This window comes from Cyrtonyx montezumae, unplaced genomic scaffold (genome assembly GCF_038088225.1).
Source record: "Cyrtonyx montezumae isolate F1298 unplaced genomic scaffold, pur_monq_1.0 scaffold_0, whole genome shotgun sequence".
NCBI lineage: Eukaryota > Metazoa > Chordata > Aves > Galliformes > Odontophoridae > Cyrtonyx > Cyrtonyx montezumae.
This window is the reverse complement of record NW_027071824.1, coordinates 46,560,354-46,586,558: the sequence shown is the minus strand read 5'-3', so window position 1 is coordinate 46,586,558 and position 26,205 is coordinate 46,560,354. Positions and strand designations below refer to the sequence as shown.

General features: G+C 37.1%; 1 long non-coding RNA gene across 1 annotated transcript; it reads right to left on the bottom strand.

Annotated features, from left to right (window-relative positions):
- Window positions 1–2,136: 2,136 nt before the first annotated feature.
- Window positions 2,137–8,153, bottom strand: LOC136047381 (uncharacterized). Its single transcript, XR_010622088.1, has 3 exons — window positions 8,081–8,153; window positions 3,116–3,212; window positions 2,137–2,193 (listed from the first exon to the last, which is right to left on the bottom strand). It is a non-coding gene; the product is annotated as an uncharacterized LOC136047381 (long non-coding RNA).
- Window positions 8,154–26,205: the final 18,052 nt, after the last annotated feature.

Sequence of the window (26,205 nt, the reverse complement as noted above, 5' to 3'; positions counted from 1 at the left end):
TTGCACTTCTCTATAGTACTCAATACAGAAAAAGAAAAAAAAAGTTTCACAGATAAAAGCCCCAGATTCAACTGTCCTACTGTTCTGATCAACCTGCTTCCCATCTGCTTAGAAAATTCCCACTTCTTTATGTATGTTTCCTGCACTGAGGGACTGGAGGGAAGCAGATGAGAAATGACAGATGCTGATTACAGAAAGAGAGTGGAGGCTGTAGTGTACAGTGGAAAAAGTGCTCCAAGTACTGTCACAGACAGTACAGCTGTTGCTACTGTTGTTTATATCTCATGAAAACTCCAGCATCTTCCCTAATGGCTGGTCAGAGCTATCTGCCATTACAAAGAAGGTGGGAATACAGCATGTTTAGCAGTGGAGTGGGATCAGGCTGTTGGCAGGTCAGAAGCATGACAGTTAAAGGAGGGAACTATGGATATAAACTCATTCTGAGATACTGCATAAATATATATTACATGTGACTGACTCATCTGCTTTTTTTTGTGCTTTTCTCCAATTGATATCTGATGCAACAGATATCTAAAAAAAATAATTAATTAATTAATTAATTAAAAGGTTGTTGGGTTTACAAAGTTTGGCATCCACAAATTAGGGAATTCCAAAGCACAAGGTGAAAATCTATTTTAGTTTAGATTCATCCTAGTTAAGGCATATACTAATACACACTTTATGTATAGTTGATGGGAAAACAAAGGCATCTCTGGAGATCAAGCCAAGCAACCTATAAATAGCCTTTAATTGTGTCTTTCTCAGTCTTTACAACACATGAAAACTAAGAACTGAACTAAAACCCCAACACAAAGTAGATACACTTTTGCATGATCAGTACCAATCCTTTGGGTGTGTAGGCCAGCACAGTATTTGACTGGACGCTTAAATACAAATCCATTAACAATATGATGTTGTTCTACTAATTTTAATAATGCTATAGTGTTGTAGTTATAATGCATTATTTAAAGGAGATTTTTCTATCACTGAAAGGTGAAAAATAAAAAGTTATGATCATGAAGCAGGAGAAAGACTTTTGTGCCCTTGAGTTTGCTAAGTGGCTTGGCACGATTAAGAAAAAACATTACTGGAACAGTATTCAAGAACAGATTCAGTTCAGCAGCAGATAGCAGCTTAGCTTAAAGCCACTGGATTAGAACTGGATGGAAATTTAAACATGTATCTTGGTTTGAAATAAGATGTGATTTAATAGCTCAGTGGAAACAGACATTGGCTGCTTTAAAGTTCTTTTTTTACCCTTCTTTTTCAAAGACTCATGTCTCAGATAGACTATTATTACAATAACTACACTGCCGGATGAAATAGCAACCTTTTGCCTAATCATTACTTTCGTGACTGTTTAGCTTTATACAGTAGATTACCATGAAAGACTACATGGCAGTTGAGTGATCTACAACGATTTTCAAGTGAAGGGCAGTTGTGTAGCATATTAAAGGTTTCAATGTTTCTTTCAAATTGTTAAGCCTATAAAGGTTACCTACAAGTAGTTTTTATGTAAAAATTTACCCCTTTCTGTGATTTTTATCTAAGAAGCAATTCCAAGTAAAAGGAGAGAAAAAAAGACATTTTTGTTAGCTGCCTAAAAAATGATATTGTGAAATTCAATTTAATCTTTTTATGTATTAGGAAGTTTTCATGAAAAAGTACTCAGAGCTGACAAAGAAATCAACTTTCCCATGTTCAGCATCTGAGTTAGCTGGAAGAAAAACAGAAAAAGTTGACAAAAGATCAGTGAAGCAACAGGGAAAATATTGCTTGTTGATGAATAGAAGCATTACATGCTAGACTAGGGGAGTTGTTTTGTTTCTCTCTGTGGCTCACAGTGTAATGTATAAACATAACTGAAGAGCAGTGATATCATAAAGATGGTTAGGAAAAGAAAGGGAGCTCAAGGTGAATTATACTAAATAGTGAGAAGGAAAAGATAAGAGGAGCCCTGTTCTCTAGCCAAAGAAGATAGTAACATTTGGTTTGTATTTACAATTTTTAAAGCAATTTCTCTTGTACGTATTGCATTTAAAGCGCTGGCTACATGCAGCATACCTTGAGACATACCTGTCTTGCCTAGATAAAAATTATTTGGAGGGACTCATCTTACCAACATGCTTCTTATGTTCAGCATCTAAGCTAGTCATCTGGGCTCCTCAGTAATCAGCAGAAAGAGATGGGCACCTGCAGAGAATGATTCACTGTAAACACACAGGCCAAGACAACCTATTCTCTGGATATGGTCATCCCTCTACAGTGATTATTGGTTAACTAGTTCATCTTGCTGCATAACTATTAAATAGCTAAAATTAGATGAGATGAATCTCATGTAGTGTTGTTGTCTGGACTAGATTAAATTTCTTTAGGACAGGTTTGAATAACAAACTCACTCCTTTTTGCTGAATTTGGCAACACTAGTACAGACAAACCAAAACCAAACAAAAAGAAGATTAAGAGATAATGATTACAAAGAATATATATCAGACAAGACTTTAACACTGAGTGCAAATGACATATAAACTCTTCCTACTCCAAGCTGCAATCACACTTTCAATCTGCATTGCAACAGATTACAGATTAAAAGAGTAGCATTATAACAGACTATTTACATGACAGATCCAATCTGTCATGTAAATAGTAACTCTAGGTATATAAAGCAATTACAGTTTATCATTTCTATATTGAGCCAAACAAAACCTATGGAGGATCAAAACAGATTTAACGCAGGAAACAACATTTACCCTCACACAAAGTTGGGGTTCCAAGTAAGTTCAACATTTTGCCCTGACTTGATTTCCCACATGAGGCAGGGAACAGCTTACCTTCAAATAAAAGTGTTTTCCTACAATAATAGTCTCTCCACCTCTGCTTCAGTCACATCCAAAGGAATACCTACTGAACTGAAATGAATTTCAGACTGTAAAACCAAAATTTCCACTGTTTTGTTCTGACAAATAGTATTGTGCCCAGTCTTTTCAAGTAGCTTGGATCCTGAGGTGACAGAATAGATGGGAAAGGGGGAGGGAAGGGAAGGGAAGGGAAGGGAAGGGAAGGGAAGGGAAGGGAAACCTTTCTGTGGAGATATGCCTGTGTGTAACTTCAATACCACTTTTGGAGGCTTCAGATAAAAATTCAAGATGCTTATTCTTGAGCAAGTATGTAGGTGTTCAGCCTTGAAGTCAAGCAGTGGTTACAGAGCAGAACTAAAGAAATAAAAGAATTTCAGAATTTTTAGAATGTATGCTAAGTCTGACTGGGGCAACAACCTTTAGTGCTACTTTTCTATGCATCTGTTTAATGGCTCTTTAATAAAGGTTTTCTGGCAGTCATGTCACTTCACTGTATGTCACTTCCTAAAGCCTTTCAATAAAGTTGCAAGTTAGTTTTTCCTTTCCTTCCCTTTTGTTCTTCACCACTTGTTTGTGGATCATGTAGCAACCAGTCTCAGTGAGAAAAGTAGGACTAGGTAGCAGTGAACAAGCTCAAATGCTCTTTAGTTGCTGTCCAACTATTCTTCACATTTCCGGTCTACTCACTTTCACTTACAACTAAGGTTTCCTTGTTTCGTTATACTGTTCAGCTGGAAAATCAACAGATAAGCAGCAAAAGAGGACAAAGTAGTAGGAAATAACAGATCTGACTGCAAACAATGCACTAATCCCTGGAAATGAGAACAAAAATACTGAGAAAATTTGCACTGGGAGCAAGACTATGATGATGAATGGAGTCATATAAATTTGAGGATTGATATTTGCTGAGAATCTGGCCTATTAATTGCAGAGTTTGTAGAAATCATTATGAGTAGACTCTTAAATTGCCACATGACCTTCTGTCAGCTGTGGACTTGCTGTGAGTGGGCAAACCCCACAGGTTCTATTCAAATCACAGGTTCTCACAGAAGCTATTCATATAAACAGTCTCTTCACTTTTCCTGAAGAACACCTGGGACATTATTCGCCTAGATATGCCAGGAATGCTGGGCCATCAAGTCACAAGGAAAACTCTACCAACCATTCTACTCAGGGAGAAATGACTTTAGGATTTGTGCTTTGAGAAGAATCTTGCAGATGCTCCTCTTTAGGTGATGTAATTCTGCCCTGCCCCAGATTCAGGTCTATGTTGTTAAAGCAATAACTTATCCTTGATTGTCTTGGGTGAGCTTGTCAGCACTAATCTTTTTTTGCTTCTTGTGTGTTTTGCAGATGCTCTCCTCCATCTGCAGCATCACGAAAAAATTATCAATAGGAACATGCACAGATGTATACTCAGAAGTTATTTCTATAGTTCCTTATACTTTCCATTCATATCAGCCTTTTGAATCTTCAATATTGCAGCCAGCAACACTGAATTCCTTGAAAAAAATATATATTGGAAAGATATCTGAATGCCAAGACATTATTTTCCTCAGTCAGTTCTTTCTGTTACAAATGGCAGCATGAGTAGCTTCTGCTATAGCCACACTACTTTTAATTACCAAATCAGCCATATCCTTCCAGCTTCATTCTAAATTGTCATGTCCTTGTCAGAGATGAGAATGATTTCTTGAACACCAGAACACTGATATTTACTGTCGCCAGTTGTTTTTGTTTTTTTTTTTTTGTTTTTCACAGCAGTATATTTCTTCTCTGTGTGAATAAAACTGTTGAAAATAGACTTAAGCAAGTGAGTAAGAATATCGTGTTTTTTAGATTATCTTCTCCCTAAGGAAAAAACTGGTCTAAGATACAGAAATTGGTGAGCATGTTTTATTTCAGCAGTGAAGTGTGGTTTTAATAAGATTTCCCCAAATAAGTCTAACCAAGGATTTAAAGAGGTCTTAATTTTTATGAACCTAAATTAATTGGCCAGTGTTGTGGCCAGGCTACAAAACTAAAATTAAAGACAAAAATCCCACTGAGTGCTCCCATAAGCCTCAAGGTCATAGGGAATAAGTTCTAACAAACAGCACCTGATACTTGTAATTTTGCAAGCATCCACTTCAAACAGTTTTTAATTGTCATTTAAGCTTATTTTAATCACATGCCAACACTTTGGCTAAACAAACCGAGGAGAAATTGGGAAATGGGAAATTTAAATGCCAAAAACCAACTAATGACCACAACTAATTTTTTTCTGCTGGCTCCTGAGAAAACACTTTCTAAAATCAGATGTTTTAAATATCTAAAAAGTATTAGAATGTTTAACTTCCTTTTGAAATCTAAATATTTTCTCTAGTACTTATAGGAAAACAGTTACATGTTTTTGTTGTTTGGTTTTGTTGTGTTTTTGTTTCTTTACTTGCTTGCTTTGTTTTCTCATTACAACTATTTTCTTATTTTGTTAGCAAATTAGTGTTTTCTTTGGCTAGCTTTGGTGTGCTTTTTCATCTCCTACCATTAATAATGAAATAATCCCATCTTTTTAATAATCAACAATATCCCAACACCAGCTGGAGCAGGCAAGACAATGAGATGGGCACAAACATTAGCAAGGTTGTTGTTTCATTCTAGAATATGCTTGTCACATCAATTCATTAGTCAGAGACTCACTGCTTTGGATAAAACTCCTCTGATTTACAGGAAAAGATATTTGCATTTCTTTCATGTCCCTGTAAAACACAGACATCAGTGTTGAGCTATCTTACTGCTTAGACAGAGGCACAAAAAAAGAATGCAAAAAAAGGCATTTGCCTGTCCACAGTCTTGCCAAATATGTAAATTAGAACTTAATCATAAGAGCCTGGATGTATGTGTGGGTATTTCTCTCTTCTGTCCTTGTTCTTGACATTTTCTTTCATTTTTTTTCACTTTTCATCTTCTATTGAAACACAACATAGGAAATTAGATTAAAAGGGGGGAAATTATATTAAACAAAAGGAAATTAAATTAAGCAAAATTGTTACAAGGCTGTGAAAGCCTTGACTGAAACCAGCCTTTGGAAATGGATATCTTCAGACATCTTCTAACAGTGATAGCTCTCAAGCAGCCACCATGATGTTATACAACAGCAATTCAGACTCTGCTAACCAGAGGCACTCTTAGATTCTGATTTGCCTTTCCATCCTGATCTGAGCTTCCAACTCAATGCAAATTAATTTCTAGAAGGACTCTGGTCTTTCTGAGGTTGGTTACTCAGACTGTGGCCTCGGAGGAGGTGACTATTTCACCACACTTGACAACAGTTGTCTTCTTACCTCAAGAAAGTATAACAAGGATTTTGAATAAGCAAGTAGAAATTCTGATGGAGGCCCTGACCTGCAGATGTTTTAAGTCAGAAGTTGTGAAACAAAAGCCTGCTTTGTACTTGTCTAATTTTTTATTTTCTTTTTCTAAGCATCTAATTCTGGCCACTCAGTCTGTTAGGTATTTCCAGGAGATCTCTCCTGACATGGGTGGGAAGAGAACACAGAACGAATAAATGAATGGTAACAGAACATTGTCTCTGTGGATGCTTCCAGCTGCTGGTTTAGAGGAAAGAGAACACAAGAAAGGGAATGCAGGCCTGATGGTCATTAGAAGTCACTTTCTTACCCTTGTTTTACCCCAGCCTTCCATGGCATACTTTCCCAACTGCTAAAAAATTTTAAATGCTCTGCAGATGTAAAAAAACTACTTACTTGTTTACTGTTTGTAAATGAAACCTTTTAAATGGATTGGGAAAGATAATAAGAATTTGAAAATATACCATCTGTTAAAAATCTTAGGACTGAAAGGCATTAATGTCATGAAATCTACTTCCTGCATAATAATATTAGTAGAAATTCATAGAATGTCGCAACAAAATTAGCTTCTTCACAGAACTTGTTGAGAGGTGGGTTTTTTTGACACACACAGTTTAATTTAACTCTCATATACAAGAATAGCCTTGTAGCTTCTATGGTATGTAGATGTGATCAACAAAGAATTGGTGCAGTCTGGAGAAGCATGAAGTGTTACCATAACCCAATCTACAGAAAAGAGAGACCTGATGTTCCCAGGGATATTGGGTTTACATCTCACAATTCATTATACTGGAAGAAAGAAACGAGAGAAGGAGGAAGGGAGGGAATCACAGAACTGTAGGGGTTGGATGGGACCTCTGGAGATCACCTAGTCCAACCCCCCTGCCAAAGCAGCTCCCTAGCCCAGGTTGCACAGGTAGGCATCCAGGCAGGTCTTGAATGTCTCCAGAGAAGGAGACTCCACCACCTCCGTGGGCAGCCTGTGCCAGTGCTCCATCACCTTCACTGTGAAGAAGATCCCATGCACGTTTGTGCAGAACTTCCTGTGCTTCAGTTTGTGACCATTACCCCTCGTTCTTTGACCACAAACTCCTGAGAAGAGTCCAGCTTCATCCCTTTGCCTTCTGCACCTTAGATATTTATAGATGTGGATCAGATCCCCTGAGTCTTCTTTTTTCAAGGCTGAACAGACCCATAATCTCAGCCTTTTCTACTAAGGGAGGTATTCCAGGCCCTTTTGTCTTTGTAGCCCTCCACTGGACTCTTTTGAGGAGATCCCTGTCTTTCTTGTACCAGGGAGCCCAGAACTGGACACAATAATCCAGGTGAGGTCTCACAGGGACCGAGAAGAAGAAAGGAGAAGGAAGGGAGGAGAAGAGGAAGAATGAAAGGAAAGAAGTGGAAAGATGAAAAAGTGAGGATTGAAAATAAAAGAAGGAAAAGAAGTCTAAAAAAAAAAAAAAAAGGGGTGTTGTTAAATACAGGCAGCTGTCCTTTGTCAGCGTCATTTTTGTTTAAAAAGTAACAGTGCTTGACAGGTGTTTTCAAGGTTTGAAAAAGACACAGTGAACTTGCAGATTTCATTTAAGCGTTTCATTTAGGTTTTGTCCTTCTCGAAGTCACGGAGACACCTAACTTGTGCAGCTGAATACAATGAAATCTTGAAACCTATGACTTAAAAAGATATTGATACATTCTTCTCTCCGTAACACTATGTTAAAGAGTTTGTTAATGTTGCATATACTATTTCATAAATTATCTTGAAAATAGATATGTTTGGACTTAGGTAAATCAGATACTTAAGAGCTTCCTGTTGCAAATGTGTTTGAAATCATAAAAAAAAAAAACTGCTGTGTATTTTCTTATACCCACCTCTTTCATTTATTTGTAAGATGGGATGTAGAAGAGTGATGTTCAGTTCTAGTAGTTGAGAGAATTACTATGAGCACGCAGCCCTATATGTAAAAAAAAAACCCATGAAATAGAATTGTTCGTTTCTCATAACATGATGAATGTGGTAGTAATCAGAAGAATTTTCTAAACCGTACCTTTGAGATTTCAATTTAAGGAAGAGAAAAACAGAAAACAAAACACAAGAAGAAATCTGTTGAATAATACAATTTTTTCTCCAAATGATTTTTCCACATTTGCTGCCAGAGAAAACACATGGTACGTGTTAGTCTGTCGGGTCTACATTAATTCATCAGCTGTAGGAACTGCAGTGATTCATTTGCCAAAACCTGTTGCACTAAATCCCACTGTTTTTAAATTGTATCTCTAAACATCCTTTTTGCCTCGCAAAAGATTTTGAATGCAACTTCATATATAGCATTTCTAAAATTATTCTCCATACATATATCTTTACATTTCTCCACTTTTCCTAAAAGTATAATCAGCCCATCACTAGTTGTTTTCAATTCCTCTCCTAGTTAACAAAAAATAGTGTTACTCTCATCTAAAACACAGAAAGCTAGAATGTGCTAACTGGTTTGCTTTGCTTCTGACAGGCAGCTGTGCAAGCACTCCGGGCAACAGCTGTGCCTTAGCATTACCGTTTTCTGATCTTTCATTGATTTTTAAGGGAAGATAGACCTCATCAGTCTCCTAATATACAAGTGGATATTTTGTCCTTCAAACATACCTCAATTTTTTTGAGTCTTCAGTGACTTACTAAAAAATGTATTCTTCTTAAATGGTGATCTGTTTTAATTTGACGGCTTATTTTTCTTTTTTGGATAAGCAAGATTTCATTGTGGAAGAACACTCCTTTCTGAAAGAATGATCGGGTGCTGGAATGAGCTACCACGGGAGATGGTTGAGTCACCATCCCTTGAGATGTTAAAGAAATATTTAGATATGGTAACTAAGGGGCATGGTTTAGTGCAGAAATGGTGGTAGGTGGACAGTTGGACTTGGATGTGATCTTGGTGGTCTTTTCCATCCTTGGTAATTCTACAATTAAATGTTGTACAACTCATATGTTCTGTACTAATTAACAATGTGGGAACTCTTGGTGTGTCACTATAAACACTCCATGGGAAGATAAAGATTTCTGAAGATGGGAAAGTTACTCTGTAATGAAATATTACAAGAATATCTTGTGAAAAATATCTAGGACAAAATGGCTCTTTTTGGTCATTGAACCAAAAGAGTAATCACTGTCTTCCTACATATCTAGTAAATCTTCAGCAGGTATACTAAACAAAGAAATCTTATATTGATCAACAAAAATATAAATATACATTTCTCTTGTGAGAATGGGAACCAATAATTAACACAAAGCACCACAAAACTTGGTCAGATCAATGACTGCTTTTATGATCTTTAAGGTCTTTTACTATGAAAATGATTCTCTGATTGTATGGGTTGTAATCACAACAGCACAAGTAATTACAATTTTCTTCATTAAATTAGTACTTAGAATTGAAAATTCTCAAATGCACCAAGATTTTTCCAAACAAATGTTTCCTTTTCATTTTTACTTTCTTTCTCCTTCTTTCTCTCTCATCCTCTTTCTTTCCCTGAAGGAAAAAAAAAAAAAGGACATCAATCAATGAGTCATGTGCCTTGATCTACAGTCTACATGCTGAATGCATCTTGAGGGTTGAATAATCATTAATGTTTCAAACTCCAAGTACAATAAAGGCAACAGAAATTGAAGTGGTTGAGAAATCACATTGGCCCCATTGTTTTAGATCATGGCAAATAGTACACCTAGGAAGAAAACAAAGTAACTTGCAGTGCCCCATAGAAAGATTGCTCTCATTCAAAACAGCCAGCCAACATAATTCAATGTTGCCTAATCCTAACCTTTCCAACTTTCTCTTCTTCACCTTGGAAATTTATTTCCAGATAAGACTATTCTAAAAAATGCATATCTAAAGACCACCAGTACACATTTATTACTTTAATAAAGCTATTCTGAATATCATTCAAATATTATTTTACCTTACTGTAATGCACAAAAATTATTAGCAAATATTTCTATATAATTTCTGCATGCAATGATTCAATGTTTTTTTTTCCAAATAACATCTTATAATAACTCACCATATTTTTTCCTGGACATTTTTGGTCTCACACTGCTAACTCCATAAATAAGAGAGCCTTTGTAGTTTAGAAGACTGACAATTTTTACCATAGTCTTTTGAGACAGAGGCAATGTTTCTTGAAACTCAAGGAAGAAGCCTATGGTAGACTGTATTTTCCCTGACTTATTTATCACTATGCCTGTGAAATTATAACAAGAGAAAAGTGTTAAAAACCCTTTCTGTCCAACTAAATAAATAACAGCAAATAAACTGTCCTCATCTTTCATCCTCTAGTTTCAAGTAGGCATGAGATATGCACAGCAATAGAAGCGTTCTCAGACACTGATAATGTGCTTCAGATGTTTGCTCTGGCAAGAGTGAGGCTAGGTCTTTGCATTCATCCACTTATGTGCAGTCAGTTGACATTTATTCATGTATATATTTGTACTATAAATATTTGTGCTTTAAAATGACCAAAATATTCTGGAAACTAAGATCAGCTTTTATCCAGCTGAGCTGGAACTTTGCAAGCAACCTTGATCCCTAAAAAGTTCATCATATCTAAGAGAAACTCCCCTGCCTTCATCCAGAAACTATTTATCACAGGTGTTATTTGTCCCTGAAGCACCAGAGAGAATTCTATAAAGATGTATCATAATTCATGGTAAAAGAATTAGAAGAAAGAAGCACTTGCTTATTGTAATTAATCTGTTTCTACATTAGTTCCTCAATAAACTCAACCATGCTGGAGGTGAAAGGGCTTTCTCCTTAGATTTTAGTTTCTTTCTTTAACTGTCACTATTTGGGAAGAAAAAACTGTCTGATTCCCACATTTCAAACCAGTGCATCTGTGCACGTTCTCCTTGCAACAGTATTTTGAGTCTGTACCTGCAGAAAAAGGAATTCTATTTAGATACTAGTTTTCAGTCCTGTTGGGTGGACTTCTCAGATTTTTAGGTGAATCTCAACCAAAAATGAAAATATTCTTCAAACTATGCAATCTGCATTTATTTACAAATTTATTTCCAGTAAAAGATGGAATGGACTATGAAAATATGAATATAAAGAGATACAAAGTGGTACAGTGTTAGAGAATTTCAATAGCCGCAGAAAAAAAAATGTAGATTGGAAAGATGAGATTGAGACAGGACAAAGTCAGTACATGGAATTCTGGGTAATAAAATGGAGAGAGTATTTAGTGCATCTCCAATTTTGGATGACATTCACACACAGAGGGTAAAATCCTGGCTACCTCTCAGCCAGTGGCATGACTCCCATTAACGTCAATGGGTCATGATTTCATCTACAATGCATGAAAGAGTCTGCCAGTTCTTCTGGGCTCCTGGGGAGAAAAGAGAGGCTGCACCACTTTATACCTTCTGCCTCTAAGAGACACTCAGCTCTGACATGTAAGATCTGTCCAACCTTTCAAGTTTTCTCAGGACACTGCATTTTTTTTTTATTCATGTGGAAATCTCAAGTTTCCAAAGCCTGTATGTGTCGCAGGCTAACCACAGGAGAAAGGGGTTCCAGACCTCCCTGTGACATTTAGGAGGAAAGTTGGGTCGGTGCTGCATGATTTTCAAAATTCCAGTCATCACATAAAAGTTGTTTGTGGGAAAGAAAAGGAACACTTCAGTGCCACAAGCACAACTTGATTTCTCAAGAAATTGTTCTGCTCTTTTACAATGCCTAGACTGAGGGCAAGACAGAAAACTGTTAAGTTACTATCTATCTCCATCATAGGCATGCTAAAACTTAACCAGTTCACATAAAACAGCAAACCATGCCTCTGCTTCAGAAATTAAGCCAAACATTTTGTTTTGTCTCAAAAGAAAAATTGATTTCATAGACCCTGTTTTTACACTTTTATGTTTTTCTGCTGGAATTTATGCTTCACTGTGTATTCAGTAACCTGCATAAGATCAAGTTATGCTTTACAGCTCATGGTTTCCTTTTACTGTAGTCAAAATTCAACCTAATTCATTTTCATCTACAAGATGGTAACCTTTGGTTCAGGGATTGGAGGCTTTTACTGAAGGTCATAAAAGACTACTAGTGTTATTAGTGAGCTGATTCTCTCTGGGATAAGATCTTGACCTTAGCAGTCCTGGGGCTCCCCACTGATGATTGCAGCACACAGGGCATGAAAAATGCTGCTGTGAGGGCAGTGGCAACACACACCAAAGGTACTTTGGGCTATATTCCACTGAAAAACATAAACATGAAGAGTTTTTTGGTGCTTAGGTGAGGCTTTGATTCCAATGCAGTGGTTAATCTTTCCTTGGAGGAAAGGAATGGCAGAAACAGACTAAATATTAACTGCTCCATGTGAGATTAATCCTCCAACAGTTCTACAGATTTTCATCCTCAAAAGAGAGACACCATTCTTTCTAGTTCAAAATGTCTCAAAAGCATACTGCAAACATGTGCATCCACCAATCAGATATAATTCCTCATGAGATCACATGTTCAGTCCAGAAGCAGCATTATGATGTTAACTGTTTCCTACTTACCAGCTTCTGCAATATCCTTGTGACTTTCTGTTCTCAGGCAGGAATCTTTTTGTTCATGTTGCATTTCCAACATACTATAGCTCATCTTAGTGGTGTTTAAAAAAGGGTTCCAAAGAGTCCTAGGGCTGTTCTACTATGAATCCTGCATATGATTATGGCAAAGGACACGATAAAAGTAGTGTTGACATTCCTGTCTCATACTATTGGCAAAACATAGGAAAAGAAAATCAATGAACAGGATTAATCCAGAAGAATATTTGATTTTCGACTGGGAGTGTCCAACCTGTTGGCTTGCCTGGGCCACAGTGAGTGAAGAGCAGTTGTCTTGGTCTGCATATAAAATGTGCAATATAGTTAAGGTATATAAGTAACAAAACTTCTATATTTTTACATGTTTAATTAAAACATAAGAAAAAAGGCAACAAAAATACAGAATTAGTAGGTTGGACACACATTAAAATTTAGATGGTGCTCAATGAAGGAAGTAACATCTACTATTTAAGAGTTATAATCCAGGGCTGCCCTATCAGCCTGTGTTTAGTTGACATGAGTAATTATTACAGTTTTCAAAACACAGCCTCTGATTCATGCCTTCTTACAACTGTATATTTTCTTTCTATATATGAAAGCTGAAGGCTGCCCACTTTTACACTAGGAAAGAGGAAAAGTAGAAACAGATATAATAGACAGCTGGCAATAGAGTTCTAAAGAGTCAAGCTTGTTGCTGTCATTGTTGCCATATGCAATGGGAAGGATAGCTGTGAGAATTACTGGTTTGGAGCTTAGTTCTCTGCTTATTTGTTGTATAAGGGAAGTAGAGGTTTCCATAGATAGAATCCCACTGGAGTCCTATACCACCTTAAGGAATGACACTGAGATGGAGACACAGCTCAGTGTGCATTCAGAGGTGGGATTGCCTACTCCTTTCCTTCTATGCTGTAACAATAGCTAGCCATCTGTATCTGGTAACGGACTGCTCAGAAAAGAAGCACGAGAAGGATATCTCGTGACCAATGTGAAGGCTGAGGATTCAGATATGGGTTGAAAGGGTACAAAGGGGGCAGTTATGAACCACAGACTGCATCTTCTGCTCCCAGATGAAAACTGAGGACAAGAGAAAGAACACACAGCTGCAAGGATCTCTACCAGCAATGGAGATGACACTATAGGTGCTGTCCAGAAAAGGTCCTAGTTGGAAGAGGAGGCTTGGCCTTTCTCACAGTGGGTGTATATGTACCATCAGTCTTGCCCTGTCCACTGAAGAGACATGGGCCCAGAAAGCCCAGGAACACACCTGCAAAGGGTTTCGAGCTAAGGGCTAAGTTGACTCATCTGATCCTCTTGATTCCAAAACAAAGACAAGGCGTGGTAGAAGAGAGTCCTGTGAGAGGACTGAAGATGCAGTTTTGAGATTAATTTCATGCCAGTTACATGGGATGTATGGCATCCATAACAACTGCTGCTGCTTGGGAAAAAAAGGATATGAACATTTTATTAATAACCATCATTTATGTTCTTAAAACAACTCCTGAGAGAAAAGGAACAAATCTGTCTATACCAGATCAGAGACAAAGGTGGAAGATAGCCATGACTATCCTATATTCCTTGGTCCAGGAAATCTTTCCTGCCTCTTAACTCTTTAGAGCCCAGATCTGTCTATGCTTTGCTTCATTTTTCTCACCTAGAAACATGGAATTAGGTCAATAAATTCTTCTTAACTCTTTCACACAAATAAAAGAGTCTGTATAGTTCAAGTTAAAAATGGCTGAGCCCATTTCTTTAAAAACAAAGATGTATCATACCATGGTCCTTGCTTTAATAAAAAAATGGACAGTTGTGCTCATCAGTTAGACATTATAAACTAAAAAGAGATTCAAGTTATTCTATCTAAGTCTAATATCTGTAACCTTTCAAACTCAGCTGATTAGCATAGCCTACTTGGCCTGTAAGTGACATAGAAGCCTATCAAGGCAAGGATAAAAATACAAACACATAATATCGTACCATGTGATGAAAGATTCATCATAATTCTGAGTGTGCCCTTCATTCTCAAATTCTCCCGTTTAATTTATAACAAGGAACTGATTTGACTTAAATAAACATTTTTCAAGAGTTAAACTCTATTCATTTCAAGTCAGGATGGAGAAACATATAAGGTGATGTTGTATATATTGCTTTAAAAACTGTAGATATTAAGAACATTTTCACAGGTCTAAGTTGTTCTATACCTGCCCTGGGAAAATGAAAATGACTAAGATCAGACGTATCTAACATAACAGATAGGGAAAACTGAAATTAATTACAATGAGCATTTTCAAATATAATTTTGGCATTCACTTGTAAATTTCCAACATTAAATGTGCCTCTTAAAAGAAATTCTACTTTTTTAATTGCTTTCAATAACAGTTTTTTCTTAACAAGGATCTGAGACCATTCTTTCCTTTCATACAGTAAAGCAGAGAGAAATGACCCATGTTTTTTTCACAGTCCTATACATTTATATATATATAGGACAGAAGCTATACATAAAAACAAAAATAGCAGTACTAACAATGTTGAAATTAGTCAAAATGAACAAAAATAATGTCAGAGCTCACTTCACACAATGAATATTTGTGATAGGAAAACTTGAGAAAAAGTAAAGCAGGTAAGCTCTTCTGTTTGGCGCAGAGAAGCAACAAACACATACTGTTCCCTTAATTCTTTAGCTGCATATTTCTGAGACAAATATTTAGTAAAACAGAATCTCTTTTTCAAAATCTGAAAGTTTATTGTTGAAATTAACTGAATTTTGGACTTGCTTCTTGACAGAGGCAGAACTATTTATGGTCTTTTCTCCAAGATAAGAATTCTCCTGCCTTGCACAGTCAAAACTTTTCTTCTACAATAATATATTAATCCCTTGTTATTGCTTTAAAAACTCATCTTTGGTTATCAGGCAGAGTAATCTCACTAAACAATAACATTTTGCTGCTAGATAGATATAAACAATTGCAGACCAAGGTGGTTAATAAACCATTGCAGACCAAGACCAGTTAATCTGTATTTCATGTGTAAAGTTCAGCTAAACAAGCATATATTTCCAAGGAAAGCTTTCATTTCTCTAAAATATATTTATTTGAGTCTCTATGTTTTAAAGACCTGGTAGGCTGTTTCTTTAACATGGTCTAAGATACTCTGTGGGCAAATAAAACATTGAACATTGGAGTCTAAAATTTGAATCAGTTGTGCCTTATCCCACGTTGGCTCTTCTCTGACTTGGTCTGCAGAGGCCCAAGAAGCTCTTGCCAGGGCTCTACCCTCAGCAGAGCTCAACAGAGTCTATACCTTGGTGTCCCTCATGGCCTGGGACGCACAATCAAAGATGCTTCACATCAAAGCCCTGGACCTAAGAGAAAAAAGTATTTTTGAATGAGTGTTCTTATTAACATTACAGGGTCGTGCTTACTCTCCCTGTCAGAGTCTGATATGAGCTTAGTTATGAGAAGTTGAATGACCAGACCCAGAGAGAAATGGTCAGTGGTGCAAAATCTATTGGAGACCAGTAATGAGTGGAGTACCCCAGGGGTCAATATTAGGTCCATTCTTGATTAACATCTTCAATAACAATCAGGATAGTGAGAAAGAGTACACTCTCAGTAAGTATACAGCCAGCACAAAATAGGGAAGTGGCTATCTCACCATAGGACAGCACTGCCCTGCAGAGGGATGTGGATGGGCAGAAGAGGTGGGCTTCAAAAAGAAGTACAGATTCCTGTACCTGAGGAGTAACAACTCCAGCCACCTGTACCTGCTGTGAGCCACCTACCAGAAAAATAGCTCTGCATATAAGTGTCTAGGAGTTCAGGTAGACACCGAGTTGATCATCAGTCAGCAATGTGCCCTTTTTGCTAAGAATGCTAACGGTATTCTTGTCTGCATTAGGCAAAGTAATTAGCCTAATTTTAGCTAATTAGCAAGCCAAGAGAGGTCATCCTTCCCTTCTGCTTTGGTGAGGTTGCACGTGGAGTTCTGTTCCGAAGTCCCTAGTACAAGAGAGATCTGGACATACTGGAAAATGTATATCATGGCTGCCAAGATGATTGAGTACTTCTGCTATGAGAGTTGGGACTGTTCAGCATAGAGGAGTTTCTGGGAGTATCTTATCAATGTCTATAAAATATCTGGAGAGAGTGTGGAGTTAAGATAGAGTCAAGCTCTTTTCAGTGATAGGACATGAGGCAATGGGCAAAAATTGGTACACAAGAGATTCCATGTAAACACCAGGAGCTACCTTTTTATTGTGCAGGTGATGGAGCACTGGCACAGGTTACCCAGGGAAGCTGTGGAATCATTTTCCTTGAAGATCTTCAAAAGCCACCTGTATATGTTCCCGAGCAACCTGTTCCAGGTGTCCCTGCTTCAGTAGGAGGAATGGAACACAGAACCTCCAGCAGTTTCTTCAACTTTTAACCATTCTGTGAGTGGAAGCATTACTACAACTCAGGTGTGCAATGCCATAATGAGAATGTTATCCTATTCTAAAGTTACTGTGTATTGACAAAAATTATTCAACCTTAAGGTACGATATCCTTACTCAAGTGCCCTGACCACTGCAGTACCATCTTCTAGGTGATAACCTCAAGTCCCCATCTCCAAAGGGATAAGTTAACTGATTCATTTCCTGTAGGTGGCTGATTTGGGACAACAGATCGTTATCTAACTACAGCAAAGAGCACACGTGAATTAAATAGCTTAAGCAGTTTACTGCCTGTAATGAGTCTCCTCCTTAGGGTATATCCATGGGGTACAACGTAACCCTGGCTGAGCTGCAGTCTAGTTTCTAGGAAGATCCTTAGTCTTTAACCTGGCACTAATAGTGAGTGACAATATATTGTGTCCACATACACATATATGATCATAAGTTATACATTTTATTTTTAATAACTAAACCTCAGATAATTATCTGCCATCCCCTTGAGGATTGTTGTCACCACATTTTCACTGCCATCCATTTGCAGGGTCTCCTCTCTTCCTTGACTTTAGGAGATGGACTCAGTGATCCTTATGCATCTCTTTTAACACGGGACATTCTACTATTCTGTGATTGAGGTTCTTACATTTAACTATATTGTTCATACCAAGCCCTGTGAGCCAGACGAGTCTGTGGAAAAACCTATATCTATAGCCTATCTACAGTCAAACAGAATATTTCCCCAGAAATCATACCATATGTTTTTTAATGACCAGACGATATTTGTGCAGTAGGGTTGTTGTGGACAGGACTGGAGGGGATCACTGTTCCTTGATATTATTCATTTTCCAAGCCATCCTTCCAGTTTTCACTGGAAGAATCCTAGCCCAGCTTACTAACTTAGCAACACAAAAAGCTAACAAGCCCATGGCTATTCATATGATTGTAGATACTATTCTGATATGTTGGAACAAAAGCTGTAGCTCAGACTATACATGTAAGGCCATCTTATAATGTTTTTCTTGACCATTTAGCTAAGCTTAGGCCTGTCTTTCATCTCATCAAAAGATCTGTTAGGTTACAAATGAAGAAGTGTTTCGAACTCAAATGTCTGTGGCTGGACCTGATTTCACTTTGAAGTTTTGAATTGGAATTAAAACCACTCAAAGTTCTGATTTCAGCTGATAAAATCAGGCTTTTATTTCTAATTTCCATCTTAGACACTGAGGCACAAATGTGCATTTGGGGTGACTCATAAGACTGATCTTAAATAGCCAGCTAGAAAGCCAGTTCACCTGAAAGTCCTGGAATACTAAGAAGGGAGGAATTTGTCTTTCAGACAAACCCCTTGGAAATATCAACCAAGCAGATTCATTTGGTGCCCTGAACTCCTGGAATCTAAGAGCAGAAAAAAAAAATGAGCATAATATTTCTGAGGTGAGCTCTCTTTTGAACATTTCCCAGACTTTTCTCCACTGGAAAACTTCTGCAGTAAACAGAAGCAAGTGGAAAAAAATGGAATTTGAGTATCCAAGTCATTTAAGCATCTTTGGATATCCTAGCTACAATTAAAACAATTTTCATAAAAAATAGAGCCTAGAAAATAAGTATAATGCATGTTCGTATGTATAAAATGTAATTAAGTGTATCAATATTAAATGTATTACTCCCCTTTCCTGGGTCATATTTTTTCATAGTTAAAGGAAGCACAGATTGGTGTGCTATGGTACATAGACTTCAACTAAATAAAATGTACTACTATAACATTTCTGAGTAATAGGATTAACAGTTCCCTACATTATAGCAAGAGATACTTCTAGAAAAAGAAATAACAAATGACGTTTGAAAGATTCAAGTATCAAATCCCCAAAACTGGTTAATTTGAGGAAAATTTTGTGTAGATTTAAAAAAGAATTCCCTCCAGCGCAGGCAGCAGCTAGAGAACTTCAACATTTCATGTAAAACTATAGTAGTCATCTTTTGTATCATCAGATTACACAATATGACTTGTAATATCCATGAATGGTAACTCAGATCTTCCAATTTTTCTGTTTTCTGCTTTGTTCGACTACCCATAAACTGTGAATATTTTGAACTTTAAGGTAGTAAGTGAATCCAGACAATTATTTATTAACAATATCCAGCTGGGGAGCACTTTGATGGCAGAAAGCAAACGTTTTTCAGTATACACATGGCCAGATCCTTTTCACATTAATTGAGATTGACTGCCCTTCTCTAAGGCTCCCCTACAGCGCAGCAGTAAAACACATTTTTCATTTAACAGCTAGACATGCCAACATGTCTTTAAGCACACTTCAGCAAATTCACAACACACTGGGCAGATATAATCTAAGTCATGCAAGTCCAGCTCAAATGTAAAATGACAACCTTTTGTTGTGGTGGCACATGAGCAGCAGAGCTGGAGGAGGAACTCATTTCTCCATCAGCCTGTATTACAGAAGACACCCAGAATCTTTTCTGTCTTCTGCTGGCTATCACATAATTGTCAGCTTCACAAGGAAAACAGGCAGATTGGACACACACTAGCAACTTGCATCTCTCTATTTCCTCATAGTTTTAAGAACAGAGAGCTTACCCTTTAGGCCTCACTTCAGCTTCACAGTCTTGCAGTACACTGCCAGCTGCTGCCTCTCACAGGGATGGAGCTGCCTGTGTCTCTGCTCTGTTCTGCCTGCTGGGCCAGTCCACTCCCCTGAAAATCCCCTCTGGCAGATGTCAGTGCTCTCCTAGAATCACAGAATCATCAAGGTTGGAAAAGACTTCTAAGATCACCCAGTCCAATCATCCATATATCACCAATTATTTACCATTAAACGATGTTCCCCAATACAACTAAATGTTTCTTGAAGTCCTGAAAGGGACGGTGACTCCTCCACTTCCCTAAGCAGTCCATTCCAGCTCCTGATCACTCTCTTGGTGAAGAAGTATTTTCTAACATCCAACCTGAATATCCTGGGTGCAACTTGAGGCCATTCCTTCTAGTCCTATTTCTAGTTACATGAGAGGCCAATCCCTACCTCACCACAACCTCCCTTGAGATAGTTGTAGAGAGCCTGAGCAACATGTGACAGCCCCCATTCATACTCACAAAGCATTCTACCTCAAAAGCAAAGCTAGTTCAGTAAACAGAAATTCTACCTGCTACTAGGATAGATGTAGCCTATGGGAGGTGAATTGATTCCTTTTATTGAACATATAACATAAGAAATCCTACTAAAACCCTAGATGTCATACAGGACAGGATTTAGCCCCACCGACCTTATTCAGTTTTAGAAATGAAAAGGAGTATCATTCAGACATGATTCAGTTTCTATGAGGTGGTTGAAAGTTTTGATCAAGACCTCTTTGAAGACAGTCGAGGCAATTGCAAAGAGGAAAGAAACTTACATGTGTGTACACCAAGCCCAAATCTCCGTTCTTCAATCTTTCTGCCCCACAGATCTTTGTGCCTTTGCCAGAGCATTGGACATCCCAAGGGAAACACAGATCCTATTCAATTAAATAAATGATAATTTAAAAAAACCCCAAAACCTCAACACATAATAATCAACTACAAATGTTTGGGATAGCAAAACAATCCAAAATGTGCCTATCTAATTTATTTCCTATATTTTAAAAAATGTGCTGAACATTTGCAGTTGATTTGCAATATTATGACTTCATTTACTGTATAGTTTTAATTTGTTTGTCTTATAGTTAACAATTGTTACACATTGTTGTCTCCAGCTGCTTATCCCTTTATCCAAATTCAGAATAGACCTTTAAGACCGTTTCACTTCTTTAAGATGCAGTTTATTATGATAGCTGCAATGGATATGCTCTGCTAATGTTGGTCTTTTTAAAGGAGAGATCAAGATTTGGCAAAATATATGAGATAATTCCTGCCTTTGTTTAAACAGATCTAACCCTCAAAGCATATTTCTATTACAAGTACACACATTTACACATTTTTTATTCAACCTCAGTGTAATTGTACGGAGGAGTGCAGCCCTTCAGTCAGATAATGAATGTAACACATGATAGAACACTGTAGTACAATGTTTTTTCTGGCATGAGTTTGGGATGACTGCACTCATTAAGAGCAAGCTATTATTAAAGAACACACTCCCAGATTAAGTAGAAGAAACCAAAATAAGCAATCTAATTCATACCTATGGAGATACTAAACTTATTTTAAAGGTTAGCAATTTTATAAAATATGTGCATATCCTTTATATATAAAACAAATACAAAGGTTATGTAGGATATTCATATGATAGTTATTTGCACTTAGGAGAGGATATTTTTGTGTAATATAAAGGCAATAGGAAGCTTCGTGGACCTGGCCTTGTTTTATGAACAATTGTCACAACGTGTTAAATATCACTGGTACATTATCATTTTGACCCTGAACTTTATGCACTCTCACTAGTTTTGTTATGCAGAATATGGCGGGTTTGAAACATCTGGAGACAGACTTACTTTTTAAGATATAACACTTTCAGCGCCATTGATTAGAACCCACTGCAATCACAACTGACTGCAAAAGTTAACCCAATGTATGATGTAAAACTATACTATTCATTGGTAAAAGTAAAGAGAAGCCAGAAAATACTCAAAGGCTATGTTGATACTATCTTAAAAAGAAGAGTACAAAAATAAGCCAAACCATGATTTCTGCAAAAATTTTGCCAGCAAGACATCTGCTCTCCAACTGCACACAATTCGTGACAGTTCAGACCCTGCAAGAAAGGACCCTAGTCAAACTATCTACCACAGCTTGACTCAAAATATCATAGGATGTTTGACAGAAGATGTGGGGAGTCAATCATGGCCAGCTACAGGTTGGGATTTGCAGAGGCCTCTATTAAAAAAAAGTGAGTTTCAGTGCAGCAACTTAGACCAAAATCAGTGCCTGAAAACAATGGGGCTCAATCACAGACGGGCTCACACTTTTAAACTATGTGAGCTGCTCCAAAAGCAATGCCTCCTATTTTATTATGTTGGCCCATAACGTCAAAGGCAGATATTGATAGTATGGCAGTAGAGGCTGAACCTTCCCACCAATATTCTATTACACTTTGTTGCCATGTGACAGGTGGCAGCAGAGGGGCAGTCTGAAAAAATGGTGTCTGACATGGGAGTGCAGACGAAGCAAAGGAGCACAACTCAATTCCTCCAGGCTAAAAAAAAATTGTAATCACTGACATTCATGGATGTGTACTGAATATTTATGGAGATCAAACAGTAGATGTGAGCACAGTGGGACAACGAACGCTGCACTTCAGTGGTGGAGACAGTGATGTGAAAGGCAAGCAACGTTCTAAACAGCCAATGCTATGCTGTCATACCGTGAAATGAAAAGTATCTCTATCAATTAATTCATGTAAATCAGGGGATTATGACCAGAGAACTGTGTGTGGAGCAAATTATTGGCTTCAATGCCTTGGAAAGGATTGCAGCAATGCTGGAATATTTCCATATTTCCTTTCACCAAGGAACATCAGAAGGTACAGTAGTCATCCCACATAAATTTGATCAGTAGCTCTGCCCTCCATCCTTTGAAGACGTTTATTACCTTTGCAGATTAAAAATATTTGCTGCAAGTCATCATGTTCTGGGGTGTAGGGGAGGAACTGCTCATACATTCCTCAAAGCTGGGAGAAAAAATATATAAATATTTACATATATATATAATTAAGTAAACAGTCCTTTCTTATGTGCATCTTTCCCCTACAGTTGTTTCTATGGGGAATTTCTGATCCACTCTGAGGATCAGGGAAGATCTAAAGGATGTTTTAAAAGCAATTTCTTATTTGAAAACACCAACAGCAACGAATACACCCTCAGGTCTATCTCCCTGTGATGTCAGCAGAGAGAGTTATCCTCTGTGTTTCAATGATGTACCAAGATTTGTTGGCAATCTTGCCTCAAATTCCAGCCCTGGCACCAAACAAATACAGTTATCATAAAACATCTGAAAATCCTGAATCTTGTTTTTCAACACCCAGGGTCCTGAATGTCAGCCTGCAAAGGAATGTAGAGTTCATCATCTGATAGTTTAATTGGCATAGTTTTCTTTCTTCCATATATTCAAGTGTATACATCTACATTTAACTACACATTCCAAGCAAGTTTCTGGCCAAGAGATACTACACTTGCTTTAACAGTCTTTGTGAAAACACATGGGCTAGGTGAACAAGCCCAGTAAAACAATGGGAAGTACTAAAGGGAAATAAGAAATATTTTTGCAAGGTAGGAAAATGTAAACTTAAAGTGTAGAAAACCCAGAACTAGGGTAGGGGAGGAAAGGAGGAGAAAAAAAATAATGAAAAAAAGAAACTACAACAAATAGTGTTCTGCATTGATCCCAAGTGCCTTAGATCTACCCAAGGAAATAGCTGGCCTACAGAATTCTCCATTCCCCCAATGAATCACAGATCATTGAGACATTTAAAATAAATCTTGTATATTACCATGAACTTTTTATTTCTTTATACTTTTTCATTCCTGAAGATAAGGAAAGTACTTCTGCTTTTAAAAACATCAGTTAAATGTCACAGTTTTTGACATCACTGATGATGTTTGAACATAATCTAAGGTTTCTGAGCTTCATAGATGATATCTTTATGTTGCTTTCACACTGTTGTCAAGAAACAGCACCAGTAGAACAAAGAACTTGGAGGAAAAAAAAGAAAACAAAAATGAAGAACTCCATTCTGGAGTTTTTGGAGTTGCAAGCATGATTAATGGCTTCTAAAAGTCTTCTGAGTAATAGCTATTAAATGATGTCACATAAATTCATTTATACTTTTGGCAGGTAAGTGTTCCCAAAAGATTCCTGTTCAGTGTTCCTTCTTTCTGGGACAGAAGGGTTCACAAATTAAAGAATATTAGCTCTAGAGTACTTAAATCACAAATGTGAAATGGAAATAAGTACCAGTTTTGCAAAAGGACCTTGATCTCTGTAGAAGAGAGATGTATTTTAGTTCTAATAACTCTTACAGCTGGAAATAAACTGCACACAGTGATAGACTATAAACCTCTATGACTTGCATGCTAATTCCTTTCTATTTATTTCAACCCCAGCTCACTGTTTTTGCTTAAGGAACAGGTTCCCAGCCGTAGTGTGTGCCAATTTGTTACACAAATAAAACAAGAAAATTTTTACCTTCCTTGTCAGCTGGGTTCATACTATGGGTGTTCAGATGAAGCCTCATGGTCAGCAAGTCTGATTTCCTTCATGGATCGGCCATAGCTGTTCCTTCAGATTGTTTATAGTGTGTGATTGTCTTATGAAGAACATTTGAGCATTGAGCTGTGGAGTCAGGTGACAAGACACTTCACTGTACTAGCACGCTCCCGCATGCAGCAGCTCTGCCACAGGACAAAAGGCATAGCCATGGGGCCATGACAACATCTGGGTTGCAAGGACACATATATTACTATATGCATTACTCATACCAGGAAAAAAACGAAGCCCTCTTAGTCCTCAACATCTGTTCTCTTATAATTCTGCCTTAAAGAGCTTTACAATAATTAAATACAAGTATCTGCTGGATAATAAATGAATAAACAAAAATCACAACAAATGGGAGTACCACAAAATACCAGTGATGTGTCTAAATACTCACTGAAATGAGTTATTTCCTAGTGTCCATTTGGCAATAAATTTATGGCAAAACTGGAGTATGTAACAGAATTGTGAATGTTTTGATGTACAAAATTTCATGTGGATTTACTGTCCAGATCTGTACTTTCCAAAGCCATCTGAAATATGGATAAGGTATACAGCAGTGTTCTTATTAGTAGTTCAGTGTCATGCTGAAAGGGTAGGAAAACTTTTAAGATATCTACAAATGGATTTTCTTCTGCAGTAGAAAAAGCAAGATGAAACAGGGAAAAGTTAAAACATCCCAATATGGGAAATGCTGTTTAGTTGGTATTTTTTTATTTTGTCACAGGAATTCTTACTTTGCCTTTCCCCTGAAATGTAAACTTCTAAAGTATTTCAAGAATTTCTTGACTGTATTTAAATACAAGTGAGTGAGCCAGATGCCTGAAGGAAAATGTTAAGTATTTAAATCTGTTTTATATTCCCTGCTCAGAGTCATTCTCACATCATGGCTCTTGCAAGGTACAGTAAAAGGAAAAGGTAACTGTCCAGAGTCAAGTAACACACTGAAAAGTTTCAAAGCTTGAACATCATAGTCTTGGAAATGTAACAGCAAGCATATTTTTAAGCATAACCAGTTTTCCTGGCCTGAAAAAAGTACAAGATAGGAAATAAAACAATTTTGAAGCACAAAAAGACAAAAGCCATATAATGAATTGCATTGACTTTTAACATGTATTTATTTTATCAATATTAACAGAAGAAAGAATTGATTTCATATGTAAGTAGTTTCATATCTCTGACTTTAAGGTGAAAATCAACTGTAGAGAAAGCAAACAAGCTTTTGGACATTAAATGCTTGTAGGAAAATGACAAGGAAAAAATTTGCAAAGCTGCATTCATTCCATCTTTTTGAAGAGAGTACTGTAAACCAAAGAGGGAAAGCAGGTGTAAGGAGAGAGCTGTATGAGGTAAGCAGGGAAAAAAAAGCTCTGGAAAGCTCTACTAGCTCTGGAAAGAGAATGGAAATTAAGATCAATAAATATTAATACAACAGTGAGAAACACAACACTGTTTAAATAACAGGTTTTACCCCCAAACATGGGTTAAATTGAAGACCAGTTACCATTTCACTCACTTTACCATCAGAGAACTCTCTGAAATGCATTTAACAGAACAGTGTTCGTTCAGTCTCTGTTTCTCTATTTCACATCTTCCCTCATCAATTCATATTTAATGCATTTTACACTGGAGACATTGGATAATGCATTCTGTTGTATCACTGGAGTAAAGATATAGTCCTACAATAGAACATGGCTCAACAGAAAACAATCAGCTTTCCTGTCTATGATTGCCACAACTCATTTTATTGTACAGTAAAA